Source organism: Osmerus eperlanus, chromosome 18 (assembly GCF_963692335.1).
Source record: "Osmerus eperlanus chromosome 18, fOsmEpe2.1, whole genome shotgun sequence".
In the NCBI taxonomy this organism is placed as follows: Eukaryota; Metazoa; Chordata; class Actinopteri; order Osmeriformes; family Osmeridae; genus Osmerus; species Osmerus eperlanus.
In genome coordinates this window covers 3,084,223-3,098,721 of record NC_085035.1, presented here as the reverse complement: position 1 = coordinate 3,098,721, position 14,499 = coordinate 3,084,223, and the positions used below count along the sequence as shown (strand labels likewise).

The 14,499-nt window shown below is 43.5% G+C and overlaps 1 protein-coding gene across 1 annotated transcript in view; it reads right to left on the bottom strand.

Moving 5' to 3' along the window:
- LOC134038554 (tenascin-like) overlaps positions 1-4,529 on the bottom strand; it is a 40,356-nt gene extending 35,827 nt beyond the window's left edge. Inside the window, exon 1 of the mRNA XM_062483995.1 lies at positions 4,264-4,529. The gene's annotated coding sequence lies outside the window, so the exon portion shown is untranslated. The remainder of the gene's footprint in view (positions 1-4,263) is intronic.
- Positions 4,530-14,499: the final 9,970 nt, after the last annotated feature.

Genomic DNA, 14,499 nt, shown 5'->3' with positions numbered 1-14,499 from the left:
CAATGTTTACCAGAAATCTGAGCAGGCTTTGCTTATGACTTCATTTCCATATCCCTTTGGGGTAAGGAATTGACACAAATAAATGGAATATACGCAAATATTTACCAGTGTGAGGTCGAGTCATCTGCCATGTATTCCTGAAGACAGGCATCATAAACAGTGGGAAGGTTTGTCTAACCAACAACAGGCACTGTAACAGTAAATATGTAGGATAACACTGTTACCTGGGTTACCTCCCTTTCAAACTAATTTCTATGGGAATAAATCGATGAGTCAAGGAGAGGGCCTTCTGGTAAGGGTAATCATTAGAGATACGGTCGAGTCAGCTTCGTGATAAACCTCTCCGAGTCCCTCATGAAAATGACCTCATTTCAGTCGCAGGGGTTTTCCAAAGCTGTAGGAAGAAACTTTATCCCCTGCCGTACCGTACGGCTCTACATGGTTACATCCTCCGTCTGTAAGTCACCTGAGATCAGAGTTTTCCTGCTCTGCCAGTGGGGCTGTCGTCATGGTCACCAGTGGGGCTGTCGTCATGGTCACCAGTGTGCTTCCGAGAGGCCGATAGGAGACAGGCAGCCTCCAACAGAGATGTCCCTGTGCTAGCCAGGAGCCTGTCTCCGTGTAGCTTCCCAGCTGCTCTGCCGTCTAAACATCATCGTGTAGGGAGGTGATGTCATCCTTATTCAGCTACTGGAAAGTGCCGGAGTTTGTGTTTGTATCTCCAGGGTAGCCTCGGTAGAGGCGGCCTAAACTTCCTATACCCAGGTTTTCCTCCCTCTTAGTGTGGTTTTGCAGGGTAGATTGGAGGTTTAAATATTTGGATATTAACTCATTAAACACACCTGGGAATGGATGGTGGTCCATTGTATTCTTGGTTTTTTTTATCACGATAGCCTGACTGTCATTGCAATTAACAGCCTGTAAATAGAAATCACACTTCGGCTGTTCCACCAAAACAATACCTCAGCCTTGAGGTAGATGTCAGCTCTGGCTGAGGAAGAAGGAGAAATGGTGAATGATGTGTTCATTTCTAAAAGCTGGAGGACAGACCTAGCCTGAGGAGATGTCATAACTTGAATTCATCATCTTCAGTTGGAGATGTCCTCAATCGGCAGATGGGCAGATCTTTCTCTTTCTGTGGATATTTATGTCTGACTAATAAAAAAAAATGGCAGAAGGAGAGTTCATTTTCCATTTCCTGTCAAGGAACTTAAATATCAGAATATTTTACGGAACCAAGATCAAAAACAGGCTGAACCAAAAATCGTCAATTATGGCTGAACGAATCCTACAAAAGGGATAGAGTACTAACACTTCTTAGGGCCAAAACCATGACACTTTGAAAGGAAGGAAATTCCTACGAACCAGGATATACAGTGCCATGAGTTGTGGTGAACACCAAACCCACTTTTCCCTCACACGACTGAGAAGGTTCCAGATAGTGAGCTCAGCATGCTGAGAGGGCAACGCTGTAGGCCATATGGTGGAGCTCTCTCTCCCAGCTCTCTCTCCCAGCTCTCTCTCCCAGCTCTCTCTCCCAGCTCTCTCTCCCAGCTCTCTCTCCCAGCTCTCTCTCCCAGCTCTCTCTCCCAGCTCTCTCTCCTAGCTCTCTCTCCCAGCTCTCTCTCCCAGCTCTCTCTCCCAGTTCCTGTGAAAACCGAATTTTGTCCTGTGCCTCTGAAAAAAGCTGGAATTCGTATTCTACGACTGGCATGGGCATCCATAACAGGACCCCCCCCCCCCCCCCCGCCCCAAGCACTCATCTTCAAAGCCTTACCTCTGTCTCAGTCTCAATCAGACTACTATTTTTACACATGGAAAAAAAACAAAACACTTGACCTGTGCTCGTCCTGTCCTTCTCAAGAGGGTCAAGTAGAGGGAGTTGACAAATCCAGCAGCCTCCTTCATACTTTCGTCTCACATTTGACCCTGAGGAGGCAGTGGCCTGCCACTGCTCCCATTGCTACTCCCACCCTGCGGAGCGTTGTTATGTGTGGAATGACTTACGATTTTTGGAAGCCGTTTCACATCTATACTTTTGACCTCACCAGCCGCTGGTTTCATTCATCTCTTCTGCCTGAAGGAAGCATGTGACAGCAAACGCGTACCTGGCCATTTACCTGCGTGTCAGAGGTGGAACTGTGTACTGTAGATCATCCTGTCTGGATACAGGACACGTACAGCTTGAGGGATTCATTAACACTATAAAATAACTAAAACAAACATTCATTTATTATGTGAGGCTGATATGATTGAATAATGACTAAGATACAGACAGGCATGTAAATGTCTGTGCCGTGAACAGGCCCAAACTTTGAAAACTCTCTCTTGAATTACACTCACACGGTCTGAAATAAGTTTCAAGTTACAATGCCAAAAGGATGTGGTTATTAAAAAAGGATTACGTTTATCTTATGGGCACTGCCTGTCACATTTGTTTCAGCGAAATAACTTATTCTTTTATTATTCAGGAGGACTTCAAAAGCAGGAATTTAGAGGGAAGAATCCAGACACAGGAGCCCCCTTGTCCTCTGGCACAGCCTATGTGCTCGTTTGTACCCAGACAAAGTATCCTAAATGTTCATGAAAATAAGGACAGAATGTGGCAGGAATGTGCCTGGACTGTGTTGTGCACAGCCAGAAGTGATTCGACGTCACCTCATCAGGTGATGTGTTTCTCTCAGCCATTAAACTCATTGTTTTGAGGTGAGGCCCCTTCAACAGCATCTGAATGAGCTGTTAACTAATCTTGGAACCGTTACTGCTCTCCATTGGGTTGTAACCAATAAACTGTCTTTAATATTCATTGTCTTGGTACGATGATATATATATACTTGATTACGTGCAATTATTGAGTCTAAGTACTGTTTTATGGCTTTGAAACTCTTTCCCTAGAAGAGCGAGTGAGTAAATGCACAATGGAAACAGTCTTGTTGCTGGAGGAGAGAGATTTCTGATGACAAAGCAGAGAAGCGCTGCTCATAAAAAAAGAAGGGGAAAAAAAAGAGAACCTAACCAAAACCTGCCCAAACATTCTTCTGTTTCTATGGCAACTCTACCATTCCCTTCAGACGTGGAAGCCAGTGGGAGGTGAACCATTGCTGAGGGTCGACGTGGTGGTAGATTTCCACGTACCCAGGCTCTGCTACACGTGCACACGGGTAAGGGCGTAACCAACATGGAGAGGAGGATTTGGCAAGGTGTGTTAGACTCCCTCCTCCGGAGACTCCCTCCTCTGGGTTATTTGAAATCCTTCACCTCTGCCTGAGCCGTCCGAACTGTGTTGTGTTCTTACAGTATGTATTCGGGTGTGTGTGTGTGTTTGAGAGAGGGCTGCTGGTGGAACAGTGTTCTCTAAGGACAGCGACCTTAGGCCTTTGATGGGCCTCAGCCCAGTCGACATAAACATTTTGGTGTGTTGGAATCAGGCTCGGTTTGTGTCTTCCATCGCAACGAGGAAGTGACTCTATAACCATGGAGAAGGAGACACAAACATCTCCAGCACACACAGAGAGAGAGAAAGACAAGTGGGAGAGAGGACTTCTGAGGTATGGGCCCTGTCCGTCTAAACCAGATGCCTTGACAAAAGCAGCCAGCTGGTGTTTTGTATGCATCTCAGCAGTCCTGTCAGACAAAAGCTGCAAAAAGCCCCTTCACTTATACATTATAGCTCCAGTTGAACATAAATCCCCCATGCAGTCTTCTACACAGTTACTGAACTGTTTTTTTCCATTCTTGAAATTGCGACTTGACAACTACTCATCGGCCAGTCTTTGGGTGTCCTTTCACCCCTGTGAAACTGCGCTTCACATCTTATGACGTGCCTGTATTCTGCTTGTTATCGTCTTAGAAATGTCACACCATCTTATTGAAAACATGCACAGCAAGATCAAAGTTATTGACCCAGAGCTGATGTGAAGCCACTCGATGGGGCCCAACTCGATTAAACTACTGCTTACGGCCTCCCTGCCCAGCCATTGTTCTCTTGGAAAACCTGGACTCATAATTTCCCTGGTAAATTAGACACAAAGAGAAAATGAGACCGTCAAACAAAGAAAATCAGCTCTGACTTAATCAAGACCGTGCTACGGTGTAATTTGAAAATTGTTCAAAGCTTGGCGGCAATTACGGCACAAACAGCCAAGAAGCTCCATCAATCCACGACTGCTCTTAGAAACATTTGGGATCTCATCCCATTGGCATGTCAACTTACTCAGTGTTCACAACCAGACCAACAACAAAAAAACACACAAGGGAACCAACCTGAATCCAGAAACACCTCACCATCAGTATTGTCAACTGGAGCCACAGCTGTGTTGCTCTTCGAATTAATCCCATCCAGTCACTTGTTTCCTGCTGGTCGACCCCAGTGTTTCTAAAGTCCCTGCTCCCCTCGTTCCAGTGGGTCACTGTCCACAACCCGTCAGGCTAGACCGAGGCACACGGCTTCAAGTTCCCCCGCACGTGTCTGGCTGTCACCTCCAGAGCTGTCTGGCCGCGACTTCATCCATCCTCGTGTCAGTGATGGGAGTAGAGGGTGGATGAGACTGCTGTCCAACTTTGCTCAACTGTGGGAGGAATCAGGCGCGTCTTCACTCAGCGCAGAGAACACGTCAACTTGACGGCTGCGGGACAGCGTCGCTGTTTGTTAATCTGTTTTTTTCGTGAGAGCGACGATGACTGCTCGCTCTGTGGCGGTCTGTCACCACGGCATGGAGGCGCTACGAGGAAGGAGCCAAAATCAATAGTTATAATCAGGCATCAGCCACACGAATGAGGTCAGCGCCTCCGGACATGGGGGTGTCAGAGCTGGGATACTTGTTCGAGCACAGCACAGCCCTTTCAACACAGTCAACTGCTCAAATGTGAAATGATTCATGAAGTCGTACCCTAAAGATAACTGATCATTTTTGTGCTGCTGGAACCCACTGTGTGTCTGTCCTTGTTTTGGGTAGATCAAATTGAATAAAGTGAGCCGGGCACAGAGAGATGGATGACTCTCTCTGGCGTTTACATTCTAGAGGAATCCAGTACATTGTCCCACCCCTTGTTTCAGACACACTACTATACACAAACGATCCATCTCATCATCGCCCTGGTCAAAACAAAAGTGGTTATGTTTCGGAACCTAAGTGTCAGCATTGATTATAGTCATGGCGATTGCTCTGTTTTGGCAAACGAGCCCTAGGTTTCCATCCATTTCCATCTCCTGCTCTGTCCTTGTCCTGGTGGTGGCTGTGTTTGCGTTCAAACGGAGACTGCGAGTGCCTACCCTCACAGCAGCTAATCCCCCCAGGCGCTCGTCCATCAGAGAGGCGAAAGCCTGGGTGAGAAATGTGCAGGGAAATCTGTGCCAGGATCCTCAGTCCCTCTCACCGTTTCCAGACTTGCTATTGAAGAGGACTGACAAGAGGCTAGCCGCCCTCTGAGAGAGAGAAGGATTTGGAGTGACAAATATGTTTGACAGATAAAGATATAGGTAGTAGACTCATTAGAGATAAACAGAGTTGGTAAACATGGAAACCACACCAACTGCTGTTCCAGACTTGTAATCTCCACAGTTTAATGAGAGTGAAACTTACATTCCTAATGCATTACATTTACATTTATGCATTTAGCAGACGCTTTTATCCAAAGCGACTTCCACGAGAGCTTTACAAAAGTGCATAGGTCACTGATCATAACAACGAGATAGTCCCAACATTGCGAGTAGCCAAAACATGAAGCACACATTGTGAAAAACCAAATAAGTGCCAAAGGCAAGAACCATAAGAGCATACAGTTATACAAGTCATAATTAAACAACATGAAACTCAAAAAGTGCAAGAGTGTACCTGTAGAAAAACAATCAACAATAATGCCCTATGTAACTTTTGTCATAAATGTCATGCGTTATCTAAATGTTCATTAGGTTAAAGGTCGACATGGGAATGGCCCACTGTGTTCTTTGACCTGTTTTCTTCTTTGGAGTGGACGCTAATCTGTGGTTCTCTGAGTTTGTGCAGCCTGCAATAGCAGTGGATTCAGGGCATCCTCAATATGTGCCAATACTGACACTTACCTAATCTCTTTCTAAAGACAAGGATTTATTTTCTCCCATTAATGTGTTTTATGTTGAGTCCTGCTTTGTCTGAGTCTAATTACCATGGCAGGAATTGTTATACTGTATGTGCTGTAGTGAGGTCCACAAGACCACACAGAGCCAACATCTTGCCACACCTGAAGAGTGATTCAATCACATCAGACAAACCTAATCAGCCCTTGTGACACCCTCAGTATGCTGATTACCCACCAAACGCCGATGCAAAGGAACCATAGAATGGGGGGGGGGACCTCCCCAATCTACCTAATCAGCCCTCCTGCTAGCTTGCAAGCTTCAAAGGGCCTGATTTAGACAACACGTCTCCAGCGACCATTTGCTATCCGTTTCGGCGGCGATTTGAACAAAGAACATACCTTGATCAGAACTTTTGAGGAAAGTCTTGAGACTTCACCTTTACCACAAGAGTAAAAGGTGGAGAATTATGAGAGGGATATTTGTGTTATGTTTGTTACTTTGTTTTAATGTTGTGTTCACTGAAATCTTGATTCTAGTAACAACTCCTTCTTCCTGAAAGATAACCACGTCATTCTTGGTATCTACACGAAGCTATCATAATAAAACAATCATTCAACTATATTTTGTAACTGTACCAAGATGTCCAGAACAATATTTGAACCAATCGAATGAATCAGCCAGAGATCAGATCACACCTTTGGTAGGTGTGAAGGAAGGAGGGGGGAGTTGAGAACCCAGCTTCCCCCAATCCACATCTGACCCCAGACGGGTCCTCCCTCGAACTGTATAAAGCCCTAAGATGACCATCAATCTCGGACTCCAGCGAAACCGACCATGGCATGAACGCCATCAGGATTGGCGTTCCAAGGACGTCGCCAAGCTTCTCCTGAGATTCAACTTTATAGTGAACGCGTCACTATCTGGACGTTTCAACAGAAAAACCAAAAACGCAATTCCAAATGCGACTTCACTGAGATCCCGCAGACTCAGTCACATGACCCAGCGCAGCCGCGCTGTGACTTCAGATTCTTCAAATGGACCTTTGGCGCAAACCGCCCTCAACATCATTGATCAACCCCTGATCAAACGTAACTATGGCTAACGCTCTTTCCTCCTCGACATGGCATTGGCGTGAGCTCTGTTTATGATTTGTAAGGATGTAATCACTGACTGTACAATTTCTGCCTTTCTTTAAGTTAGACCATTTCATTCTGTTCATTGAAACCAATCTCTCATATCAAACCCATAATCCAACTTTTCATAAGATCTGTTTACCTTACTTGAATAAATTCATTGTAAAGATATTTTGACGTGCGTGTTCACTGATGTTACGATTGGCTCTACTCTTAGAACGAATTCATTCCTAAAGATGAGACTGATTATTACATATTAAACATAGGATTCCCTAATGTCCTAAACCAATATTAGGGTGGTGCCCCAGACTTTATGATAAATTAAGTATTTCTATCTTTAAACGAGCAAACCCCGCTACAGTGCTCTAAGGTTGCCTTGAAGGTTATCAAATAATTCCTGTCTCATCCAAATGATGGATGAGTCTGGGGTAGACTGTTGATGAAATACCAGAATGTGGGTAGATTTCCCATTTTCTGCATGGATTTAAAGATTTGTGTTTCAGGGAACTTTTCACACAGTATCTGTTCAGATGGTTTTAGGTTTGGAAAAGTGTAGACAAAGGAGTTTCCCGAAACGGCTTTCTTGGCAAACTACTTGAAATCTTATGAAATATGAGATGAAAATGTTGGCATGACATCACCCCCAGACTTTAAAATACATCAAAGCTGTGATAACAATCCGTTGGCCGACAAGGAGAAATGGCAGCAGTAGCAGATAATAGTCACTTTCGATTTATCCATACTTAATAAAGGTACATGTATCAACATTAACTTTTCAAAATTGATGCATTACAGCACTTTAAGTGATGTATTATGTTTATATGTGATAATACAGTCAGTTAATTAACTTGACACGGTATTAAAGTTTCACAACTCTTGTTATTGCACAGTGGTATTATTAACTGTTGTTGCAAGCTCGTGTCCTTTACTGCTCGGTCGGTAGCAGATCATGTTGTAATAAACTCTGTGGATTCCGACCAAAACAAACCTCTGTCTCATATTCATTAATCAGCCCTCACACCAGGAAGCTGTGAGGTCATCACTACTGGACGCTGGAAGGTCTCCTGGACATTATTCTGGCCAAGCGACGGACAGCTGTGATGGATAAGCTGCACTGAGAGCTGCAGTGGAGATGTTCTGTTCTAGACTTGCCAAACGTAAACTAACTCAATCTCTCAGTTCTTATTGAATTATTTGAAATTGTTTATTATTGAGATCGAATGGAAAGCTTTGTAAAGTGCCCTGGCCTGCACTTAAAACACAACGTGATGCAGATGTTGGATTCTTAAAATGAATTTTAGAATATCAGGCCCTCTTGTTGATAGTTCTCGAAGTTCTGACTTGTATCTCCCAGTGTCTCTCAAAACACACTCTGGTCTAGTAACATGTGATCTAACCTTATCAGGTTGAACATTCTAGATGCCAGATGGTATTCTCATAGATCCTAAAGTTTGACGTCTGTGCATTTAGCTTCCTCTCTTTTGACTCTCAGATCAGCTCCCAATGGTAGATATGTTGCCCAGAGGAGCATTGGCTGATGTAATGTCCTGACAGGAAGTTGTTTAACACAATTCACTGGTCCAAGATCATCAATAAAACAAACTCCTCTCTGCCAGAAGCCTTATCTCTTGAGTCAGCTTCATATGAACTATTTCCGTGCTGTCCGTTTTACCGACTCGCATAATAGGTATGCCCAGCAACAATTACGAACTAAAGTCTGAGATCCGAGACCGCATGTAGTCATTCCTTCAAAGATACAAAAGGCAGTGCTGAGTTGTCTTTACAGTTGTAGTAAATAAGCCCTTTCCAAATGTCCGTCATTAGTTGTTGTTTAATTGTAACTTGTTTAACTACATGCTCTTGTGGTTCTGGCCTTTGGCACTTATTTGTTATTCACAATGTATGCTTCATGTTTTGGCTACCCGCAAAGTTTGGGGCTATTTTGTTGTTATGATCAGTGACCTACGCACTTTTGTAAAGCTCTGTCTTGGAAGTCGCTTTGGATAAAAGCATCTGCTAAATGAATAAATGTAATGTAAATGTAATTAGACAACCCAGATGAGCCAGATTGCTCATGCACACAACCCACCTTCTTTTACACTTGACCGTCGACATCTCTTTAGAAATGTTCCTGAACTCAGTGTGATGCGAATATAATGCAGCAGGATTGTAGGGCTACTATGCAGTGTTGTGACACTTCAACATGGGCTTCTGGCAGGACAAGACTATGATTAAATATCACAGAGAAAAAACACTGAATTCATGCATATGTAAATTGAAGCCTTAGCTGTTAGTCTGTCAACGGATGGCTGCATCATGTCACACATTTAAGAACTGATAAAAAAAAAAAAAAAATGAATTTAGGGAAGCTGTTTTGTAGTCAGGGATTTACTGTGTAATGTGGAATCAACAGCCGTCCACACACAGTCTGGATTGAGATGTCCATGTGAACAGGAAATGTTGGTTAGTTTAAGAACGAGTTTGAACAAGGTTCTAACGTACCTTCTATGCTTCTTATATACCCCTATATTACAGATTGAGGTTTGACACCAATGCGATTATAACTTTGAATATCACAGTTTTGCACAGCCTATCTTTAAGTCAGATTTAAACATGAGGAAAATCCACCCAACAATGTCAATTCTAACTAGTAAACGGTGTCAAATGTGTCAAACACTTGGCGCTTTTAAGTATGGAAACCATATCCCTAAAAATCTGCGAAGTCACAAAATTCTGTTTGTATAAAACATTGAAACTTTTTTGTCACGCAATAAAAAGAAATTCCCCCCGTATCAATGATATGAACTGAAATGGTCTTCGTGTGTGCGTGCGAGTCGTTGGTTGCCTAATGTATCTTCCAGCAGACCTCACACTGTTCCAGCAGTTCAGATCTGAGGCGTGTGTGAGCCAGGAATACCCTTCGTCACTTCACCGCTGGACAACACCATTCTATGGAAATAAACCCCCGGAAGTCCTGTGAAGGGGAGAAAAAAAAACAGCTATTAAAGGAGAGAAAACATTTTTTAAGAAAAAAAATCTTATTAAAAGTGACAATGGAAAACGAGAGAAAGACAAAAGTGAAGAGAGAGACGGTTGAGGGGAGATGCAGTGGGATGGAGTTCAGCTGGAGGATGAGTGGAGTGGAACTACAGGTCCACTCTGCTGGGGACTCTCGTTAACGATGGAGCCAGTGATGTCACCCTTTAGTCTGGGAGTGAAACGAGAGCAGGGGCTTTCCCCTCTGAAGCAGTCCACCAGCCACACTGTACAGCCTTGGCTCAAGGCCTGAGAGTTCATGTGATACTTCCTGTTCTGCATATCATGCATATGATGTGTGTGGTTGGTCTGGTCAGAGAATAAAGTAAGATGTTATGCCTTTTCGTCAAACACTTTCACGTACAATTCTTGTATATGGGGAAGTTCTAGTTAAAGCTAGTCAGTACAGAGAGATTCTTACTTTCACTTATGAGTGAGAGCATTCAAAACCACTCGGCAGTCTCTACTTTGACAACTCTCACTACACTGTCCTATGGAAAATGGAGTAACCGTTAGAAAACTGTGTTATAGTGAATAATGATCAAAGCAGCAGGGATTGGGTGAAGGAATGGTGTGTCTACATCCTGTTTTTAATTACGTATTGATGGAACCACAGGGAGTGACCTGATTCCAATGTTAACTGGTCGCCGTGACATTCGTTGGCTACAATGTCAGCCGAGATGCACATCACATACTGTGCTTTGCTCTGCACCCTGAATGATTAGGAGGAAGTCAACTATTGCTTGGTAACGTTTGGCTAGAATCCAGGCTAAATCGTTTGTGTCTGATACAGTGAGAATGTTGCGTGGCCAGATGATTTGTAGCAAGTATTCCATCAGAACCAAATTTCTAAATGTTATGGAAGTCATTTATTGCCTGGTTTTTCGGAAATAAAAGAATACTTTAAAACATCCGCTTAGATCATATATCGCATGCTTTCTCAGCCCTTGTCCCTCAAGGACGAAGCGGGACAGGAACCCAGGAAGATGGGTTGGACAGTAGATCAAAATTACAGTCTCGCTTCTGACATTGACACTACTTCACTCCAGATTCTCCAGTGCCTTGATCAGAAGTTAGCATATTTTCTAAATATGCCTAGCAACCAATCCCTGTTTTTCCTAACCCTCGAGCTGTAAAATGCCAACTCCGGGCCTCCGTGCCGAGGGGAAACTGTGAGGGGGTTTCTCGTCCTTGGGAAATAAAGATTCCTGTAAACTCAGTGGGGTCTCCGGACATGTTGCTATGACGGAAGAGAGGTCTTTACTGCAGTTTCCTTTGCCACTGTGTATTGCTGTTCCCCCGAACCTCCTGCGTAACTAGTTTCATGCATACTTCTCCTAAATGTGACTAACTGCTTTCTGAAATGTGAGGCTACATACAGGAAAGCCTGTGTTTTATGGCAGTCAAGGCAAAGGAGGGGAGTTGGCGATGCGTTGATGTGAGCGATAAGATTTGAAACAGATTATGGGAATTTGTCCATCTCTCTGGACCTCCCCTCCAACCCTGGTCCTCCACAGAGAGAACACAATACTATGACATCATGCTTTGAAATATTGTGCTGCACCTTGCCTTCATTATAAAAGGTTTAAGTCTATATATTAATAGTCACTTCTGGATTGCCATGGAAACACAAAAACGAAATTCTCCAAAGTTGTATTAGTTATTTCACAACTTGGGTTCAAATTCGAATTTCCACAGTTGTTCCTGAAATGGCATAATGTAATTCGTACATGTAAATGTTAGGTACTGTGTGCAGTTTTGTGAAGGATTTATACATTGAAAGAGGGCACTGTGTGTACATGACATCATCATGATATCATCATGATATCAACAAACCTTAGAAAGTTCTTATGTAAGTGTCCTGTATGTCCAATTTCTATCATATGTAAATGATAAAACGTAAATATGACAAAATGATTTCTTCTTTGTGTATGGCTGGCAGAAGCCACTGGAATGCAAACTTCAGGTCTCACTGGCTACAATCAAAATCACAAAGTAAATCTAAACACAGCACACAATTCATTCCTAAATAGTGTATAAGGAACACATTTTTGCGATTCACGCACGTTGTTTGAACGTCATCCTATATTGCTGGGACGGTCACCCTTGAACTATAATACCTGTGAGTAAGTCTATGCACCATGATTCATAAGAAATCTCTCCACAACTCTTCTTACCAAGACAGGTCCACGGGTCTTGACTGATCATACTTTACCACTGTATTATCATTAAATGCACTTAACAATCAGTATCAAAAGAACTGGCTGGACGCAATCTGTCAAACAGGGAGAAATGGCCGTCTGGGGAAAGAGCCGAGAACATTAACCCCCTGCCTCGTCAAGCCTCTGGAATCCTGAAAACAACGACGCAAGCATGTATCCCCCTGGTTGTCAAAAACAAACATTAAGACCTATTGGCAGGTTCACAGCCTTCTGGTGGGGAGAGCGCATGTAGTCAGCTTTCAACACAGTCTACCACTACCTGATATCTACATGTGGGTCATAGCTCTGTGGTAAAGGCAGACAACTCTTCTGAGCTATTGGAGCATAGTAGCATGGCATGATAAATGCCTGCAATTACTGCGTGTCATTACAAAGTCAAAAAAAGAAGGTTGGGGGAACGAATGGTTCAAAGGTGTATGGTGCTTTAGAAAACCACAATATGTCCCATCTGAGACACCTTACATTCTCTCACAACGCTGCTGTAAGAAGAGCGTTTTGGTTCTGTAGATTCACGGAGTAAATATATTGGATGTCTTCATCAGATAAACTAAGCGCTGCCATAAGTCACAGTACTGTAAGTTCAAGGTTAGGGAGGTATCATTACTATGGCAACAATAATGACTACAGAGAAAGGCACAAAACCAGAGACTTCGAACCATGTTTCTAGGATTACTGTAAGCTTGGGTACGGAAGATCTTTATCCTGGAGAACATACTGAACCTAAACCTACAGCATTGGCGCTGTGGCTGACTTCCTGAGGATCGCCTTTCCTCACAGCAGACGTACAAAGCAATGAGTGTCATGACGCGATTTCCCCAGAGACTTTAACGTTTCATGTGACTTTAAGTACGTTTTAGTGACTGATGTGGGGAGCTTCATGGAAATGTAATCATCTGAAACCGAGCTTCGGACAACATACGACATCTGTTACAGCGGTGTTTAGTCTAGGGGGATACCTACTGACATCCACGTACACAGATGAAGAGCAGAGCCCGACGAGGTCTGTGATGTCATCCCCAGTCTCTGAGCTTTTAGATGACATATTGCTTTGTCATCCTTGTGTCCTCCCTGGGTGTCCTCTGATTGCATCCTCTCACTTCCTGTTTCCTCGATTCCTTGATATCTCCTCCCCGTCTTGTCCTGACCTTTGCCTTTACACTCCTTTCTCTTCATCTTAGGCTTCCCTTCTCTTCTTTCTCCTTCCTCCTCTCCTCTCCCTGCATGGCCTGGCCTCTCCTGGTATCCGTCACAGGAAGATCCAACAACCTTGTCTTAGTTGTAATCTCATTCATTCCAACTGTCTAGTCTGCCACAGTCTCATCCGGCCGGATACAATCGTCTACTGCACATATTGATGGATGAAGTGGAAAGGCTCAGTTCTTCTCTATTAGAAGGAAATGGAAATGAGTAGTTTCCGACTGCATACACTCCGATCCCTCTCACTTTTTCTCATTTTACTTGCGTTATAGACGGCTCTCTTACTCAAGGCTGTTACCACACCTTTGTCTTTCCGAAACTCAGGCATCTCAAACTTGACTTTCAGCTGCTCTGTTCAGAAAAAACAGAACCTGACGGCATTGTTTGAATTCTACAACTGTCAGGTTAAACACACACTAGTAAATTTGAATGGTGAGGATTGTTATTAGAGCCCTTTTTACTCACTAACCCCTGTAAACCAGTGTTCAGATCCAGGTGCCTGATTACTGGTGGAGTATGTCAACCTTTATACCACATGAATATAACACCAAACATCCGTGATGTCAATACAAAGACTTCATTTTCAGTGAAGATGTCCTTTTCAGGGAAGGTGTGAACCAACTATGAAATGTGTTCATGGAAACTAAATAAAAGTCAAAGTTTAAAAAAAAAACATTTCACAAAATACTAGAGAATCGCCAAGTCACTTACAACTCTGACTTTTTAGATACTTGTTACCAGAACTTCTAAGGTCATTTTTTCTCTCTTTTTCTGGCAGTGTGTCGGGCAGCCTTGAGTGTCAGGTCAGATCCCATAGTCCTCAATCACCTCATGGCTCAGGAATCCCATCTCT